The sequence below is a fragment of the Podarcis bocagei genome (genome assembly GCF_964188305.1).
Source record: "Podarcis bocagei genome assembly, chromosome: W".
NCBI lineage: Eukaryota > Metazoa > Chordata > Lepidosauria > Squamata > Lacertidae > Podarcis > Podarcis bocagei.
Window position 1 is genome coordinate 60,162,249 of NC_138131.1, and position 15,873 is coordinate 60,178,121.

Genomic DNA, 15,873 nt, shown 5'->3' on the forward strand with positions numbered 1-15,873 from the left:
TGGTGTCACTTCCAAAACTTGCATCAGCGAAGATTTCAAGACCTCCAGTCTTCTGACTGGTGAACCTCAGCCTGTAGTGCATAGTCCCTTTCAAATAGCGGGCTATGCGCTTCAGAGCTTTCCAATCCTGAACCGTAGGATTGTTGGCATGTCTGCTAAGCAGATTACAGCTTACAGCTATGTCAGGTCTTGAACATCTGGCAATGAAATTCAGCTTGCCTAGAATGCATCTGTACAGCGTTGTGTCAGAAAACGCTTCAGCAGTACTGTCTACCTGGTAACCTGTCACCATCGGTGTGTCTGCTGGGTTTGCATCAACCAAATTCAACCTGGTTAATACATCAGCAATTTTCTGTGTTTGGTGTACCAGAAAATTACCTGCTTGGTCCCTCTCCACCTGCAGAGAAAGATAGTTGGATACCTCACCAAGATCCTTCATGTCAAAGTGCTCCTTCAGCTGAGCTAGGGTGCTTTGATAAAAAGCCTGATTCTTCCAAAACATCAGAAGATCATCAACAAAACATAAACAATACAGTTTGTTTTGTCCCTCCTCCTTGACAAACACACATGGATCAGCTTTGCCCTGGTGAAAACCTAGAGAAAGCAATGTTTCAGTGAGTTTTGTGTTCCAACACCTGGCACTCTGCTTGAGACCATATAAGGATTTCCGCAGTTTACAGACCATTCCCTTCTGTATCTGCATCCCATCAGGTGGAAGCATAAACAGCTCCTCCCCCAAAACCCCGTACAAAAAAACTGTATTAATGTCATGATGGGTAACATGCAGTTTCTCCTCCGCAGCGACCTTGAGCATCAGCCGAATGCTCTCATATTTGACTGTGGGAGAGTAGGTCTCGTGGTAATCCTGTCCTGGTACCTGTGAAAAACCTCTGGCAACCAATCTGGCTTTGTGTCTGACTACCTTGCCATTCTGGTCTGTCTTGGCCTTGAAGACCCATTTGCTGCCAACCAGTCTCATTCCTGGGACTACCGGTACCAATTCCCAAGTTTGGTTCCTGTTCAAGGAATCAACTTCAGCCTTCATGGCATTAAGCCAAGGCTCAGCATCTTTAGAGGTTAACTCCTGAACCTCTTTGAAGCTTGAAGGTTCCCATACCTTCTCTGAGCTACTAAGAACAGCAGTTGCTGTCTTAGCAAACTCATCAGCATACCTCTTTGGAGGTCTGCCCTTGGTCGCCCTTTCAGACCTACGTACTAGACGCAAGTCTTCTGGACTCATCTCCTCTTTCTTAGGAGAAAAGTGACCAATGGTGAACAGTGGTTCTTCCAGTTCATTGTCAGACGCATCAGATGGTCTGACTGAGGCCTTTGCGCTCTCGTAGTCTGCTGTGTCATCACTGTCACTGACACCAGCAGCAGCGCCGCCCACTGAACTGGAATCCGAACTCTGATCATCATCATCATCATCGTCATCATCATCCTCATCCTCATCCTCATCGTCTTCAGCAGCTTCCTCAGCTTTAGCTGCTTGCTTGACATCACCTTCATCCTCCTCTGGGTAACTCTGGAAAATTCCCACATTTTCCCCCCACTTAGGATTGTACTCAACACTCCTTGTGAACTTTATGGACTTAGAGTCAGTCATCCATACCCTGTATGCACCTTTTTCGTACCCCATGAACAAACCATGTGCCCCACGCTTCCCAAGCTTGTTGGTTTGTTGTGTGCGTACCCACATGTCCGAACCAAAGATTCTCATGTGTTTGGTGTTGGGTTTCTTGCCAAACATCTTCTCATAGGGGGTACAACCAATGGGTGATGACAATCTGCGATTAAACGCGTAAACAAAATTCCCCAGAGCCTCCCCCCAAAACTTATCAGGGAGATTGGCATCATGCAACAAGGTTTTTATTCCTTGCAGCAATGTTTGATTTGCTCTCTCCGCAAGACCATTCATCCATGGCGATCTGGGCGTTGACATGTCATGCTGGATTCCCTTCTCAGTCAGGAAAGCTTCAAACTGCTGAGAAGTAAACTCCCCGCCCCGATCAGTAAACAAGCAAGAAATACGTTTACCGTGCACATTCTCCAACCAAGCACAGAATTCCTTAAACTTCGGAAACGCTTGTGATTTCTGTTTGAGCAAATACACATGAATGTACCTGGTAAAAGAATCAATCAGAATCATGAAGTACCTTGCTCCTCCTATAGAGGGCGCAAGTGGCCCAACCAGGTCTGCATGCACTAGCTGGTAGGGTTTAGAAGCCTGCCTGCTAGACTCCTTGCCTTTTGGAGCAACCTTCACCTTGTTCTCTGCACAAGATACACATTTCATGTGAAATTTACAGGGTTTGATGTTCAAACCTTCAACCACCTCTGGCATCTTGGCCAGTGCCTTCCAAGAGAGGTGACCAAACCGTCGATGCGCATCATGAATGCAACCTGCATGAAGAACTTTGTTAGTTTGTGCAACACAACAAGAATCAGCATTAGATACAACAACAGTGTCATCATAAGTTATATGGAACAAACCATCCATAAACTTTGCATGCAAATAGTCCTCTTTGCCTTTACTGATGACACAGACGCTCCTCTTGAAGGAAATCTGAAAACCACGTCCAGTAAGCTGTGGGACGCTCAACAAGTTGCTCGCCGCTCCTGGAACATAAAGTACATTACTGATGGTAGTGTGCAGACTTGCAAGTTTCACAGTCCCTTCTCCTGCAATTTGCAACGTCCTTCCATCAGCCAGGTGGATCTCACCTTCCTGAGGCTTGAAGGAGATAAAGAGATGCCGATCCTTCGAGACGTGGCGATTCGCACCTGAATCAACAATAAATCTGCCTTTGGCTGTTGGAGCAGTCTTTACAGCAAGCAAACCCTTGTTTTCCTGCGGCGTGGGCTTTTGCAGCTTGCCCCCCTGCTTCTGGTCAGCAGACGTGCCTTTAGCCTTTGGTGAAGCTGTGCCAGCAAACAATGCTTTGTTTTTCCCTTGCGCGGGCTCTTCACCCTCCCTCTGCTCTTGGCCATCTGCAGGTGTCTGCCTGTGGCTCTGTTTACCTTTGCCTTTCCGGCCTCTGCAAAGGCGATGGCCTTGGTTCCCATGAGAAACAGAGCTCTCAGCTGCCGACTCCTTGGCTCCCCCTGGAGGCTGGAATGCTGCCTGGGATGACGTGACGGTCAGCTCCCCCTGCAGCTTGCAACCGGTGCCCTCAGCATCCCTACATTCATTCGCATTCTGGGAAACAGCTAGGACCTCCGATGCAGTCAAACTCTGGGCTGGGATTATTGGCTTGTGAGCTTTTTTCAAAGCAGACCACATTCCACGTGCAGTGGTGTTGCCAGCCAGCGTCTTAATTTCCTCAAGAGATACGGATAGGACAATTACGTCTATCGCTTTCGAATTATGCGATTTCCATTTCTCTGTCAGAGGAACTGGGGGGGGGTGCTTCAGAAACAACATGCCACACCCCAAACTGACGCAGCAAACTCTCACACCATTTTGCCCAGGGTTCATAATTCTGCCCATCCAACTTAGGGCATTCAGCATCTCCAGAAGCTTGGAAAAACTCCATTCCAGCTTTTGGCATTAGCCGTGAGTCTTATTTTAACTCGAGAGACTCCTTATCTTGGCAGCCATTAATCACGAAGCCTTTTTGGCTCAGCTCCCAGGCCAATTAAGCCTTGCCGGAGATCAAAGGCTCTTTGCCGAGGTAAAACAGAAAAAGCGTCCGTCCCTTTCGCTTTTTCCCCCTTCATACCTCTCAAACGCAGTCTGTTGCAGCTTTACTCTCCTGTAGGTGCCGTGAATCTGGGCCCATAACCTTGTTGTTGGGAAACTGCCAGGGAGATAACGTCCATCGTGGCCCCCAAGCCGGAGTTCGAAAGCTCCATTGGCCTCCCGTAGTCACGCAGATCCAACAGTTAGGGGCACAAAGCCTTAGAAATAGACAGGCTGCATTCCAGGCTTGTGCACCCTCTTTCAGCAGAAAGCACAGTCAAAAGCTTGCACCGCAGAAGAGCAGAAGAGCATTATTTACAGACTTTATTTGCGTTTAACAGAACAAAAGAAAACGCGACCGTTCTGTGTCAGCATCTCTGGCCGTCTGACAAAACGAAAGGAATATCAGAACAAAAACATCCTGTGATCAGGACATGCGCAGACTCTGTGACTCCCCAAAGCCTGCTCCCTTTAAGGTGGAACGGAAATATCCTAACAGTTCTTCCTAATGTTTAGGTGGCATCTTCTTTCTTGTAGTTTGGATCCATTGCTCCGTGTCCGCTTCTCTGGAGCAGCAGAAAACAACCTTTCTCCCTCCTCTATGTGACATCCTTTTCTATATTTGAACATGGCTATCATATCACCCCTTAACCTCCTCTTCTCCAGGCTAAACATGCCCAGCTCCCTTAGCCGTTCCTCATAAGGCATCGTTTCCAGGCCTTTGACCATTTTGGTTGCCCTCCTCTGGACACGTTCCAGTTTGTCAGTGTCCTTCTTGAATTGTGGTGCCCAGAACTGGACACAGTACTCCAGGTGTGGTCTGACCAGAGCAGAATACAGTGGCACTATTACTTCCCTTGATCTAGATGCTATACTCCTATTGATGCATCCCAGAATTACATTGGCTTTTTTAGCTGCCGCGTCACACTGTTGGCTCATGTCAAGTTTGTGGTCAACCAAGACTCCTAGATCCTTTTCACATGTACTGCTCTCAAGCCAGGTGTCCCCCATCTTGTATTTGTGCCTCTCATTTTTTTTGCCCAAGTGCAATACTTTACATTTCTCCCTGTTAAAATTCATCTTGTTTGTTTTTGCCCAGTTCTCTAATTTGTCAAGGTCGTTTTGAAGTGTGATCCTGTCCTCTGGGGTGTTAGCCACCCCACCCAGTTTGGTGTCATCAGCAAATTTGATCAGGATGCCCTTGAGTCCATCATCCAAGTCGTTGGGTAGATCCTGTGTCTTCCATTACTTTGTTATGAGTATTCTTGCCGCTGTTGTAGCATACATAAAAAAGTTCTGTCTTTCTTTTGCACCGATTGGCCGACAATGCCCAAGAGAAAGGCCTCTGGTTTCTTAGGAAAGGTATATTTAAATACCCTTTTCATTTCATTATAAATCATTTCCCAGAAAGCCTTAATCCTTGGGCACGTCCACCAAAGGTGAAAAAAAAGTACCTTCAATTTCTTTACATTTCCAACATTTATTGTCAGACAAGTGGCAAATTTTTGCAAGCTTGACCGGGGTCATGTACCACCTATAGATCATTTTCATAATATTTTCCTTTAAGGCATTACATGCCATAAATTTCATACCGGTGTTCCACAACTGTTCCCAGTCAGCAAACATAATGTTATGACCAATATCTTGTGCCCACTTTATCATAACTGATTTCATTGTTTCATCTTGTGTATTCCATTTCAACAGCAAGTTATACATTCTTGACAAATTCTTAGTATTGGGTTCTATCAGTTCTGTTTCTAATTTTGATTTTTCCACCTGAAAGCCAATTTTCCTGTCCAACTTGAAAACCTCCATTATTTGATAATAATGGAGCCAATCTTGCACTTTGTCCTTTAACTTTTCAAAACTCTGCAATTTCATTTTATCCCCCTCCTGTTCCAAAATTTCCCAATATTTCAGCCATTTGGCCTCCATATTGAGTTTTCTCACAGCTTTAGCTTCCATTGGCGACAACCACCTTGGGGTTTTATTTTCCAACAAGTCTTTATATCTAATCCAGACATTATATAGTGCTTTCCTGAGAATATGATTTTTAAAAGCTTTATGGGCCTTAACCTTATCATACCATAAATATGCATGCCACCCAAAAACATTGTTGAAGCCTTCTAAATCCAAAATGTCTGTGTTCTCAAGAAGCAGCCAGTCTTTCAACCAGCAGAAAGCTGCCGATTCATAATAGAGTTTAAAGTCTGGCAGGGCAAATCCCCCTCTTTCTTTTGCATCGGTTAATATTTTAAATTTTATTCTGGGTTTCTTGCCCTGCCAGACAAATTTAGAAATGTCTCTCTGCCACTTCTTGAAACAGTCCATTTTGTCCAAAATTTGTAACGATTGAAACAAAAACAACATTCTTGGCAATACATTCATCTTGATAGCCGCAATTCGTCCCAGCAAGGAAAGCTTCAAGTTTGACCATATTTCTAAATCCTTTTTAACATCTGACCAACATTTTTCATAATTGTCCTTAAATAAGTTCCCATTTTTAGCAGTCATATTAATCCCCAAATATTTCACCTTCTTAACCAATGTTAAACCTGTCTCATTCTGAAACCTCTCTCTTTCAGTCATTGTTAAGTTTTTCTCAAGCACTTTAGTTTTTGACTTATTCAACTTAAATCCTGCCACATGACCAAACTCCTGGATCAGTTCTAATACTCTTCTAACACTAGATTCTGGCTCCTGTAGTGTCAATACCAGGTCATCTGCAAAGGCTTTCAATTTGTATTGTTTGGCTCTGACCGTTATGCCTTTAATCAAATGGTCCCTTCTTATCATATTTAACAAAACCTCCAGGACGGAAATAAAGAGTAATGGGGAAATGGGGCAACCTTGCCGTGTCCCTTTCTCTATCTTAAATTCCTCTGTCACCACATTGTTGACTATTAATTTTGCCTTTTGTTCTGAATAAATTGCACTTATACCATTTTCAAACCCCTGACCGACCCCCATCCCTTGAAGGTTTTCCCTCATAAAACTCCAAGAAATATTATCAAAGGCTTTCTCGACATCCACAAAAATTAATACTGCTTTAGTATTAATATCCTCTTGCAGCTTTTCCAAAACATTAATTATATTCCTCGCATTGTCAGACAAATGTCTGCCCGGCAGAAAACCAGCTTGGTCTTTATGTATCACTTCCTTTAAAACTTTTTTTAGCCTCCTTGCCAAAATATCAGCAAAAATTTTGTAATCCACATTTAACAGGGATATGGGTCGGTAGTTCTTAAGTTGTGTCTTTTCAGACTCTGTTTTTGGTATGAGTGTAATATATGCTTTTTTCCACGACTCTGGCGCCTTTCCCCCCTCCATAATTTCATTGCAAACCTCCTTTAGTGGTTGGATTATCCAATCCTTCAAAGTTCTATAGTATTTTGAGGTTAAGCCATCCGGCCCTGGAGATTTTCCCAGCTGCATGTTCTGAATGGCACCTTCCACCTCCTGGTCTGTGATTTTATAGTTCAAGATTGTCTTATTTTCCTGTGAGATTTTTTGTAATCCGTTTGCTTTCAAAAACTGGTCTATATCAAAGTCTTTCTGAGGCCCTTGTGTATATAGTTGTTTAAAATACCTCTGGAAACATTTTCTGATTTCCACTGGGTTCTCAATATTTTTCCCCTCCACTTCCAGGTTGGTAATAGTACTGAGTTTTTGTCTTTTCTTCATCTGCCAAGCTAGCAGTTTCCCACATTTATTTGCTGATTCAAAAGTCTTTTGCCTCATTTGTTTAATTTCCCACTCAATTTCCTGGTTCATCATCTTCATATATTGCACTTGGGATAAATTTATTTCTCTCAAAATCTCTTGTGAATTGGGTTTCGATCTCAGTCTTTTCTCGCCCTCTTTTATTTTATCCAAAAAAAATTCTATTTCACATTCTGGGCTCTCTTCTTTAATGTGTTCTGTTGGATCAGAAATCCCCTCATAACTGCTTTACTTGCATCCCAAATTATTCTTTTTTTCCACAGTGGTATTCAAATTTATTTCAAAGTAATCTCTCAAAGTTTTTTGGGCCTTCTTAATCACTTCTTGATCTCTAAACAAGGTGTCATTCATCCTCCATCTGAAGAAACCAGTTAATGTTAATCTCATCTCCATTTTCATGGCATTGTGGTCGGAGCACGTCTTTGGGCAGATCTCTACCTTCCTGATCTTGGGTGCCAGTCCTCTAGTTATCCAGATTTGGTCAATTCTTGTCCATGTCTTTTGGGCTTCAGAAAAGAAGGTTCCTTCTCTCCCCAGGGGATTCCTGTTCCTCCAAATGTCAATCAAGTCCATATTATCAGTCAATTCAAAAAAGGTCTTTGGTAGTCTACCATCTTTAGTAACTACCTGTCTCTGCGACTTATCCATATTTGTAGATACCACCCCGTTCATATCTCCCATCAAGACGATATTGTTGTCCATATAATCCAGTAAAGTCTCATGCAACTTCTTATAAAATGTAGATTTCCCCTCATTTGGTGCATATACACCTACTATCAGAAATTTTTCTCCTTGTGATTGAATTTCAATTGCAATATATCTTCCTTGCTCATCTTTAAAAACGAATTTCGGTGACAGGCTCTCTTTTGCATAAATGACCACTCCTCGCTTTTTTACTTTGTCCGATGAAATAAATTCTTGGCCCAGTCTCTTATTAATCAATATTCTCCTATGCAGCCTTGTCACATGTGTTTCCTGTAGACAAATTAGATCCAATTGTTCATTCTTAAGTATGTGAAAAACTTTTTTTCCTTTTCTCCGGGGAATTAAATCCGTGAATGTTCCAGCTTAGTAGCTGTAGAGACATGATGTATCTAGGTTTACTGTCCTCTGACAGCTCCCAGTACGTCTTCTTCTGGCGGTGGTATCACTTTCTTTGTCTTGTCCACTCCCAAAGGTAGTGATACTATGTCTAATAATCCTGGTGGTAAGGCAGCCAGCAAACCTTCTACTCCTTTTTGCAGGTCTTCTTCGTGGTCTCTCAGAATTTTTTCCTTCTCCTCCAATGATCTTATTTTAAACTTCTTACCTTTAAAGCTGAAAGATAGGCCTTGAGGGAATTCCCACCTGAAAATGATTCTGTTCCCTCTCAGTAAAGTCACCAGGTCCCCGTAGTTAGACCTGAGGTCCAAGAGATGTTTCGGAATGTCCTTGAAGATTTCCACTTTTGACTCCTGTATTATCAGAGTATTTTGGTAGTGTAGATTTAGTATTTTGTCTCGCTCCTCTTTAGATCGAAGGGTGATCAGACAGTCTCTCACCCTGCCCTTCCTCCCTCCTCTTCCAAGTCTGAAAGCCTTTGTTATTTTAAAGTCTTGTTTATCATCCAATTTCCAGAAATCCGCAAATTCCTGTGTCAGGAAATCACACAAACTATCTTTCTCAAGTTCAGGCACCGCTCTGACCCTCAAGTTGGTCTGTTTTTCTCTCAATTCAATCATAGACAGGAGTTCCTGGTGAACCCCAAGACGTACCTGGTGGTCCCCCAACTGTTTGCTTATCGGTATTATCTTTCCTTCTACAGCCTCTACTTTTTCTTTAGCTTCCTGAGCCGTCTTTTGGTTCGATTCTAACTGTTGCGATAATTTTTCGCTAGAACCTGTATTTACATTCACTTTCTGGCTCAAATCCTTAATGCTTATGGTATTTTGGTCAATTTTATTTGTGGCCTCTGCCACTTGTTTGCTCAGTTTATCCAAAGACTCATAAATCTTACTCAAGATAGAGGTGAATCCTTCTTCTGACATCCCTTCTCCTTTTGGTACAGAGGGGCCTGAGGCAGATGCCCTGCGTTGATGCTGTGTTGTAATAGGCTGTTGGTATCTGACTCTGCCTGATCTCGTTGTTTTGTCCTCCGGTTTTGTTGGCTTTTCATCCATGGCACTTTATCTGACAGTCAAGGTCACTCCCACAGCTTTACTGTGAGACTTTCTCAGGCTCAAAGTGGAAAATTCCCCAGCCAATGTTTCTTTTTCAGTAAGCCTCTAGGGGGACACAGTAACAGACAATGGTTTCGCAACAAAATGGCTAAGTTCCCAAATGCCCCCTTCAGCAGGAGAAGTAACAATTTTAGCAGTTCAGAATGTCTATTTGCAGAGTGTTAACCATCCATTATTACATTGTTAATAAAGAGTGCAGTATTCAATGTAACCAGACTATTTCAGTCTAGGCAGTCTGTTCCCAGGGATTGAGAGGTGGTCTTTTGTCTCTCCTTTCTTTCTTATGTTAAAAATTGGCACCAAAAGCACTGTCCCTTATCCCCTCCCTCCCTCTCAGTTCAGGGAAGGGGTTCTCTTAGCTTGACGTTTAATCAGTCTTTCTTCCTAACGCTCCTCACCCGGTAACCGGCTTGGACGTTCTTTGCTTTAATGTTTTTACAGAACGGAAGGTGGACTTCCTCTTTGCACCTCCCCGCTTCGGTTCCGATTCAGATTAGTTTTCTTTAAAATTCCCAATCTTAATACTTGTCCTACTCACGGGTTGTTATTTTGACAGCCGAATTGTCAGAGGAAAAAAGGTCAGCGCTCTCCGGTAACAGCTGCGCAGCTTCACTCCACGGAAGTAGCGATTGACTCCCAGCGCCACGGCACCCCCGTTCCGCTCCGGCGCCCCTCTTGGGGTTCCTTTGCTATTGGGGGAGCCGCTTCTGGCACCTGCTGAGTCCCACGGCCGCAGGCTTCCCCCGCCTGCGTTTTTTTAACGGGTCCCCGCTGCGCCGTAGCGGTAAGACCCCAAGTTCTGCGGAGCTTCTCCCTCCCGATCAGAAGGAGACCGCCATTACCGTTGGCTCCGCCTCCGGAAGTCTGGTGTTAATGCACATTGACCCAGAAATCGCAAAGTGTGTGTAATGAAACCAAAATAACACAACACCGTCTTTTTGCTTCCATATGCGTAGAAAGAAGACGAATAAGCTTTGATTGGTCTTATTTCAATTCGAATGGTGTTTTTTGGGTGTGCACCAGAATCACACCCAACCAAAGCAAAAAGGTGTTTTGAGTTCCATCTACATAAAAAGAAGATGATAAGGCTCTGATTGGGCTTATTTCAAATTGGTGTTTTGGGGGTTAGAATGCACATTCATCCAAAATTTGCAGAATGACATGTTTTTTATCAGCCGAAATCAAGCATAGGTGTTTTGGTTCCATCTCAATAGAAAGAGGACGAATAAGCTTGGATTGTTCTTTCGGTGGTCATTCACCCGAACCCGAACCCAGACCCGAACCCGAACCCGAACCCGAACCCGAACCTTAACCTTAACCTTAACCTTAACCTTAACCTTAACCTTAACCTTAACCTTAACCTTAACCTTAACCCTATCCCTATCCCTATCCCTATCCCTATCCCTATCCCTATCCCTAACCCTAACCCTAACCCTAAACCAAACCCTAACCCTAACCCTAACCCGCTTGATTTCGGCTGATAAAATACCTGAAGTTCTGCGATTTTGGGGTGAATGTGCATTCCAACCCCAAAAACACCCATTTGAAATTTGGGGTCTTGTTCTCTAATAAGTCTTTATATTTTGTCCAGACATTAAACACTGCCTTTCTGACAATAGGGTTCTTAAAAGCCTTATGGATTTTAACCTTGTCGTACCACAAATATGCATGCCGTCCAAAAGCATTATTAAACCCTTCCAGATCTAGGACATCAGTGTTCTCAAGAAGAAACCAATCTTTCAACCAGCAGAGAGCTGCAGATTCATAATATAGCCTCAAATCTGGCAGGGCAAACCCCCCTCTCTCCTTAGCATCAGTTAGTATTTTAATCCCCAAAACACCAATTTGCATTCTAATCCCAAAAACACCAATTTGAAATAAGCCCAATCAGAGCTTTATCATCTTCTTTTTATGTTGATGGAACCCAAAACACCTTTTTGCTTTGGTTTGGGGTGATTCTGGTGCACACCGAAAAAACACCATGCAAATTTAAATAAGTCCCATCAAAGCTTATTCGTCTTCTTTCTACGCACATGGAAGCGAAAAGACAGTATTGTGCTATTTTGGTTTCATTACACACACTTTGCGATTTCTACGTCAATGTACATTAATACCAAAGAAAACGAGTGATATCAAAGATTCTGCTTTCTATGTAGCTGTAACACACAACTACCTGTTTGGCTTTGTTTAGGCTTATTACACTTCGCTTTGCTAGTGTTAGGTTTAGGTTTAGGGTTAGGGTTAGGGTAAGCGTTAGGGTTATGGTTAGGGTTGGTGTTGGTGTTGTGGTTAGGGTTGGGGTTAGGGTTAGGGTTAGGGTTAGGGTGAGGGTGAGGGTGAGGGTTGGAGTTGCAGTTAGGGTTGGGGTTGCGGTTATGGTTAGGGTTAGGGTTAGGGTTAGGGTTAGGGTTAGGGTTAAGGTTAGGGTTAGGGTTAGGGTTAGGGTTAGGGTTAGGGTTAGGGTTAGGGTTAGGGTTAGGGTTAGGGTTAGGGTTAGGGTTAGGGTTAGGGTTACGGTTACGGTTATCGTTAGGGTTAGGGTTACGGTTACGGTTGGCGTTACGGTTAGGGTTAGGATTGGGGTTAGGGTTAGGGTTAGGGTTAGCGTTAGGATTGGGGTTGGCGTTAGGGTTAGGGTTAGGGTTAGGGTCGGGGTGAATGACCACAGAAAGAACAATTCAAGCTTATTTGTCCTCTTTCTATGGAGGTGGATCCAAAGCACCTATGCCATTCCCTCCTCACAGGCTCTGGACCTGGTGTCTTCCATGGCGACACTAGGGCTCTCCCAGTGTGTTTCGGGCCCCACACATCAAGCAGGCCATATGCTGGATTTGATCTTTGGCGCCGGTATAGATGTGATCATGTCTCCCTCGATGAAGGTGCCATGGTCTGATCACTATGCACTGAAAGTCAGGATTGACTTTCCACCCCCACCCTGCTTAGGTGGCGAGCCGATTTGGGCTCGCCCGCAGAGGCTGATGGACCCTGATAGATTCCGTCAGGCCTTGCGGGACCTTGCTCCCCCTGGCGACTCCTTGACTGAGCTTGTTGAGGGCTGGAATATCCAGCTCCTAGCAGCCATCGATGAGATCGCACCTAGGCGCCCTCTGCGACCCCGCAGAAACCGGGCTCCCTGGTTTACCGAGGAGCTTCGGAAAATGAAGCAGGACCTCAGACGGCTAGAGCAAGTATGGCGGGGTGCCCGTGACGTAGCTTCAAGAACATCTTATAGGGTTTTTATGAAAACCTACGAGATGGCAGTGAAGGCCGCTAAGAAGTCCTACTTCTCGGCCTCCATCGCCTCCGCTAGCTCTCGCCCGGCGCAATTGTTTAGTAAAATTAGGTCTTTAACGTCCCTTGAAGGACAGCCAAATTTAAATAACAATTCGACACACAGCTGCGAGGCATTTGCGAGCTTTTTTGCGGAGAAGGTCTTGTTGCTCCGCCATGACCTCCCTGCCAATTTGGGTACAATAAAGGAACTGGAGGCCCCTCGACTGTCCTCGGGTCCAGTATTGGACCACTTTGACCGGATATCCCCAGCCGATGTGGACAGACTCCTCCAAGCTGGAAAGCCCACCACTTGCCCTCTTGACCCATGCCCGTCCTGGCTGATTAGAGCGTGTCCAGACGAGGTACGGGCCCCCCTGGGTGATATCATCAATTTGTCCCTTGGCACTGGGATATTCCCAGGGGAACTGAAGGAGGCAGTGGTGCGTCCGCTCTTAAAGAAAACATCATTAGATCCTTTAGATCTATCCAATTACCGCCCGGTTTCGAATCTTCCATTCCTGGGTAAGGTGATTGAGAGAGCGGTTGCTGAACAGCTTGGTAGGTTTCTGGATGAAACATCTGCTCTCGATCCATTCCAGTCCGGCTTCCGCGCTGGTCATGGGACCGAGACGGCTCTGGTCGCCCTAACAGATGATCTTCGCAGGCAGCTGGATCGAGGCGGGTCGGGGCTGCTGATTCTTCTAGACCTGTCAGCAGCCTTCGACATGGTCGATCACGAACTTCTGGACCACCGCCTTGCCGACGTGGGGGTCCAGGGCACAGTCCTTCAATGGCTGCGCTCATTTCCCTCCGGTCGGGGACAGAGGGTGGCGCTTGGCGGGGAATTGTCATCGCACCACTCCTTGGTGTGTGGAGTGCCTCAGGGTGCGATTCTCTCCCCGATGCTTTTTAACATCTTTATGCGCCCCCTCGCCCAGCTTGTCCGGAGTTTTGCGCTGGGTTGCCATCAGTATGCCGATGATACCCAACTCTATCTGTTGATGGATGGCCATCCTGACTCGGCCCCAGATACACTGACCAGATGTCTGGAAGCTGTGGCTGGATGGTTACGTGGGAGCCGGTTGAAGTTAAATCCTTCGAAGACAGAGGTCCTCTGGCTGGGACGGAGCGATATGGGATTGAGGGGGCAACTCCCATCTCTTGCGGGGGTGCAATTAGTGCCAGCATCGTCCGTTAAGAGTTTGGGTGTAATCTTCGATACCTCCCTCTCTATGGAGGCGCAGATTACAGCTATAACAAAGGCGGCTGTCAGGGCTGCCTCAGGTCCCAGCTCACAAAGGACCAACGCCAGTTTCTCTTTATATACAGAAGTCTTTATTGAAGTTCATTTTCGGTTTGACAGCTGCGGCGCGCAGCCCTACGTCTGAAACCCTAGACCGTTGAAGCTCCGTCTGAGTCCGTCCCTCCCCGACACCAGTTTAAGACCCTTGCCTTGCTCCACCTCCTTCTTTGTTCTCTCTTCCGCCGGGTCCTCCTGCCCGCTGTGGTTTCTCCCTTCCTAGACTCTTCCGACGCTGATTCCCCGGATTGTTCTCCCTCCCTCCGGCGGGCTTTAGGACCTGGTTCCCAATCCGGGCTCTCTGCTGTCCTGCGCGCTTGTACATTTGAACTTGGCGCGCGCGCCCAGCTTCCAACCGTCCTTCTGATCGTTACACTACTCCTGTCACTGCTTTCCTCCTCTTCCGGGAGGTTAGCTGGTTCTGACCTCCCCTCCATTCCCCCCTTCTCCGATGGAGGCGTGGTCAGCCCTGACTCATCTCCTCTCCCTGCTGGAGGAGACGCTGGCCCTGACACACGGGAACCTTCCCCCCCCCCCTGCTACGCTCTGGTGGGGAAGCTGGTCCTGATCTCCAGCTGCCGCTTTGGGAGTCCCGCTGGCCCCTTGCTTCTGGTGCGTCCCCCCTGGGACCCCCCTTGTCCTGACCACCGGCGCCCCCTTCTGGGAATCCTCTGATTCGCTGAAGAGGCTCATGGAATCCCTCGGATCACTGTCATTCTCCCCCCCCCCCCGCTGTCCTCAGATTCTTCCCATTCGCTCTCCATCTCCTGTCTCCGCTGTGCCTCTGTCCCTGAACCCCTGACAGCGGCATTTTTTCATCTCCGCCAAGCTTAGCAGTTGCCTCCTTATCTCTCTCGCCCTGACCTAGCCACTGTGATCCACGCGACGGTCACCTCCAGACTGGATTATTGTAACTCGCTCTACGTGGGGTTGCCCTTGAGACTGACCCAGAAACTCCAGCGGGTGCAGAATTCCGCGGCGAGACTCCTTATGGGGTCTTCGCTGTGAGATCATATCCATCCGGAACTATACCAGCTGCACTGGCTCCCGGTGGAGTACAGGATCAGGTTTAAGGTGCTGGTTTTAACCTTTAAAGCCCTATACGGCCTAGGACCCTCGTACCTATGGAACTGCCTCTCCTGGTATGTCCCACAGAGAAATTTACGGTCTGCAAATAAAAACACCCTAAAGATCCCAGGCCACAGAGAGGTTAGGTTGGCCTCAACTAGAGCCAGGGCTTTCTCGGCCGCGGCTCCAATCTGGTGAAACACTCTGTCACAAGAGACTAGGGCACTGCAGGACCTGACATCCTTCTGCAGGGCCTGCAAGACAGAGCTGTTCCACCAGGCCTTTTGTCAGGGCGCAGCCTGACCCCCTCCTCTGGCAATCTGCACAAAACTTTGCTTGATGGTTGCCATTAATTTGATTTTAATTTGATTTAATTAATTTTATAATGAATGTTTTAAAATGTTGGACTATTTTGATTGTTGTTAGCCGCCCTGAGCCCGGCTTCGGCTGGGGAGAGCGGGATATAAATAAAATTTATTATTATTTTTATTAGGGTTAGGGTTAGGGTCGGGGTTAGGGTTAGGGTTAGGGTCAGGGTCAGGGTCAGGGTCAGGGTCAGGGTTAGGGTGAGGGTGAGGGTGAGGGTTAGAATTAGGGTTAGGGTGAAT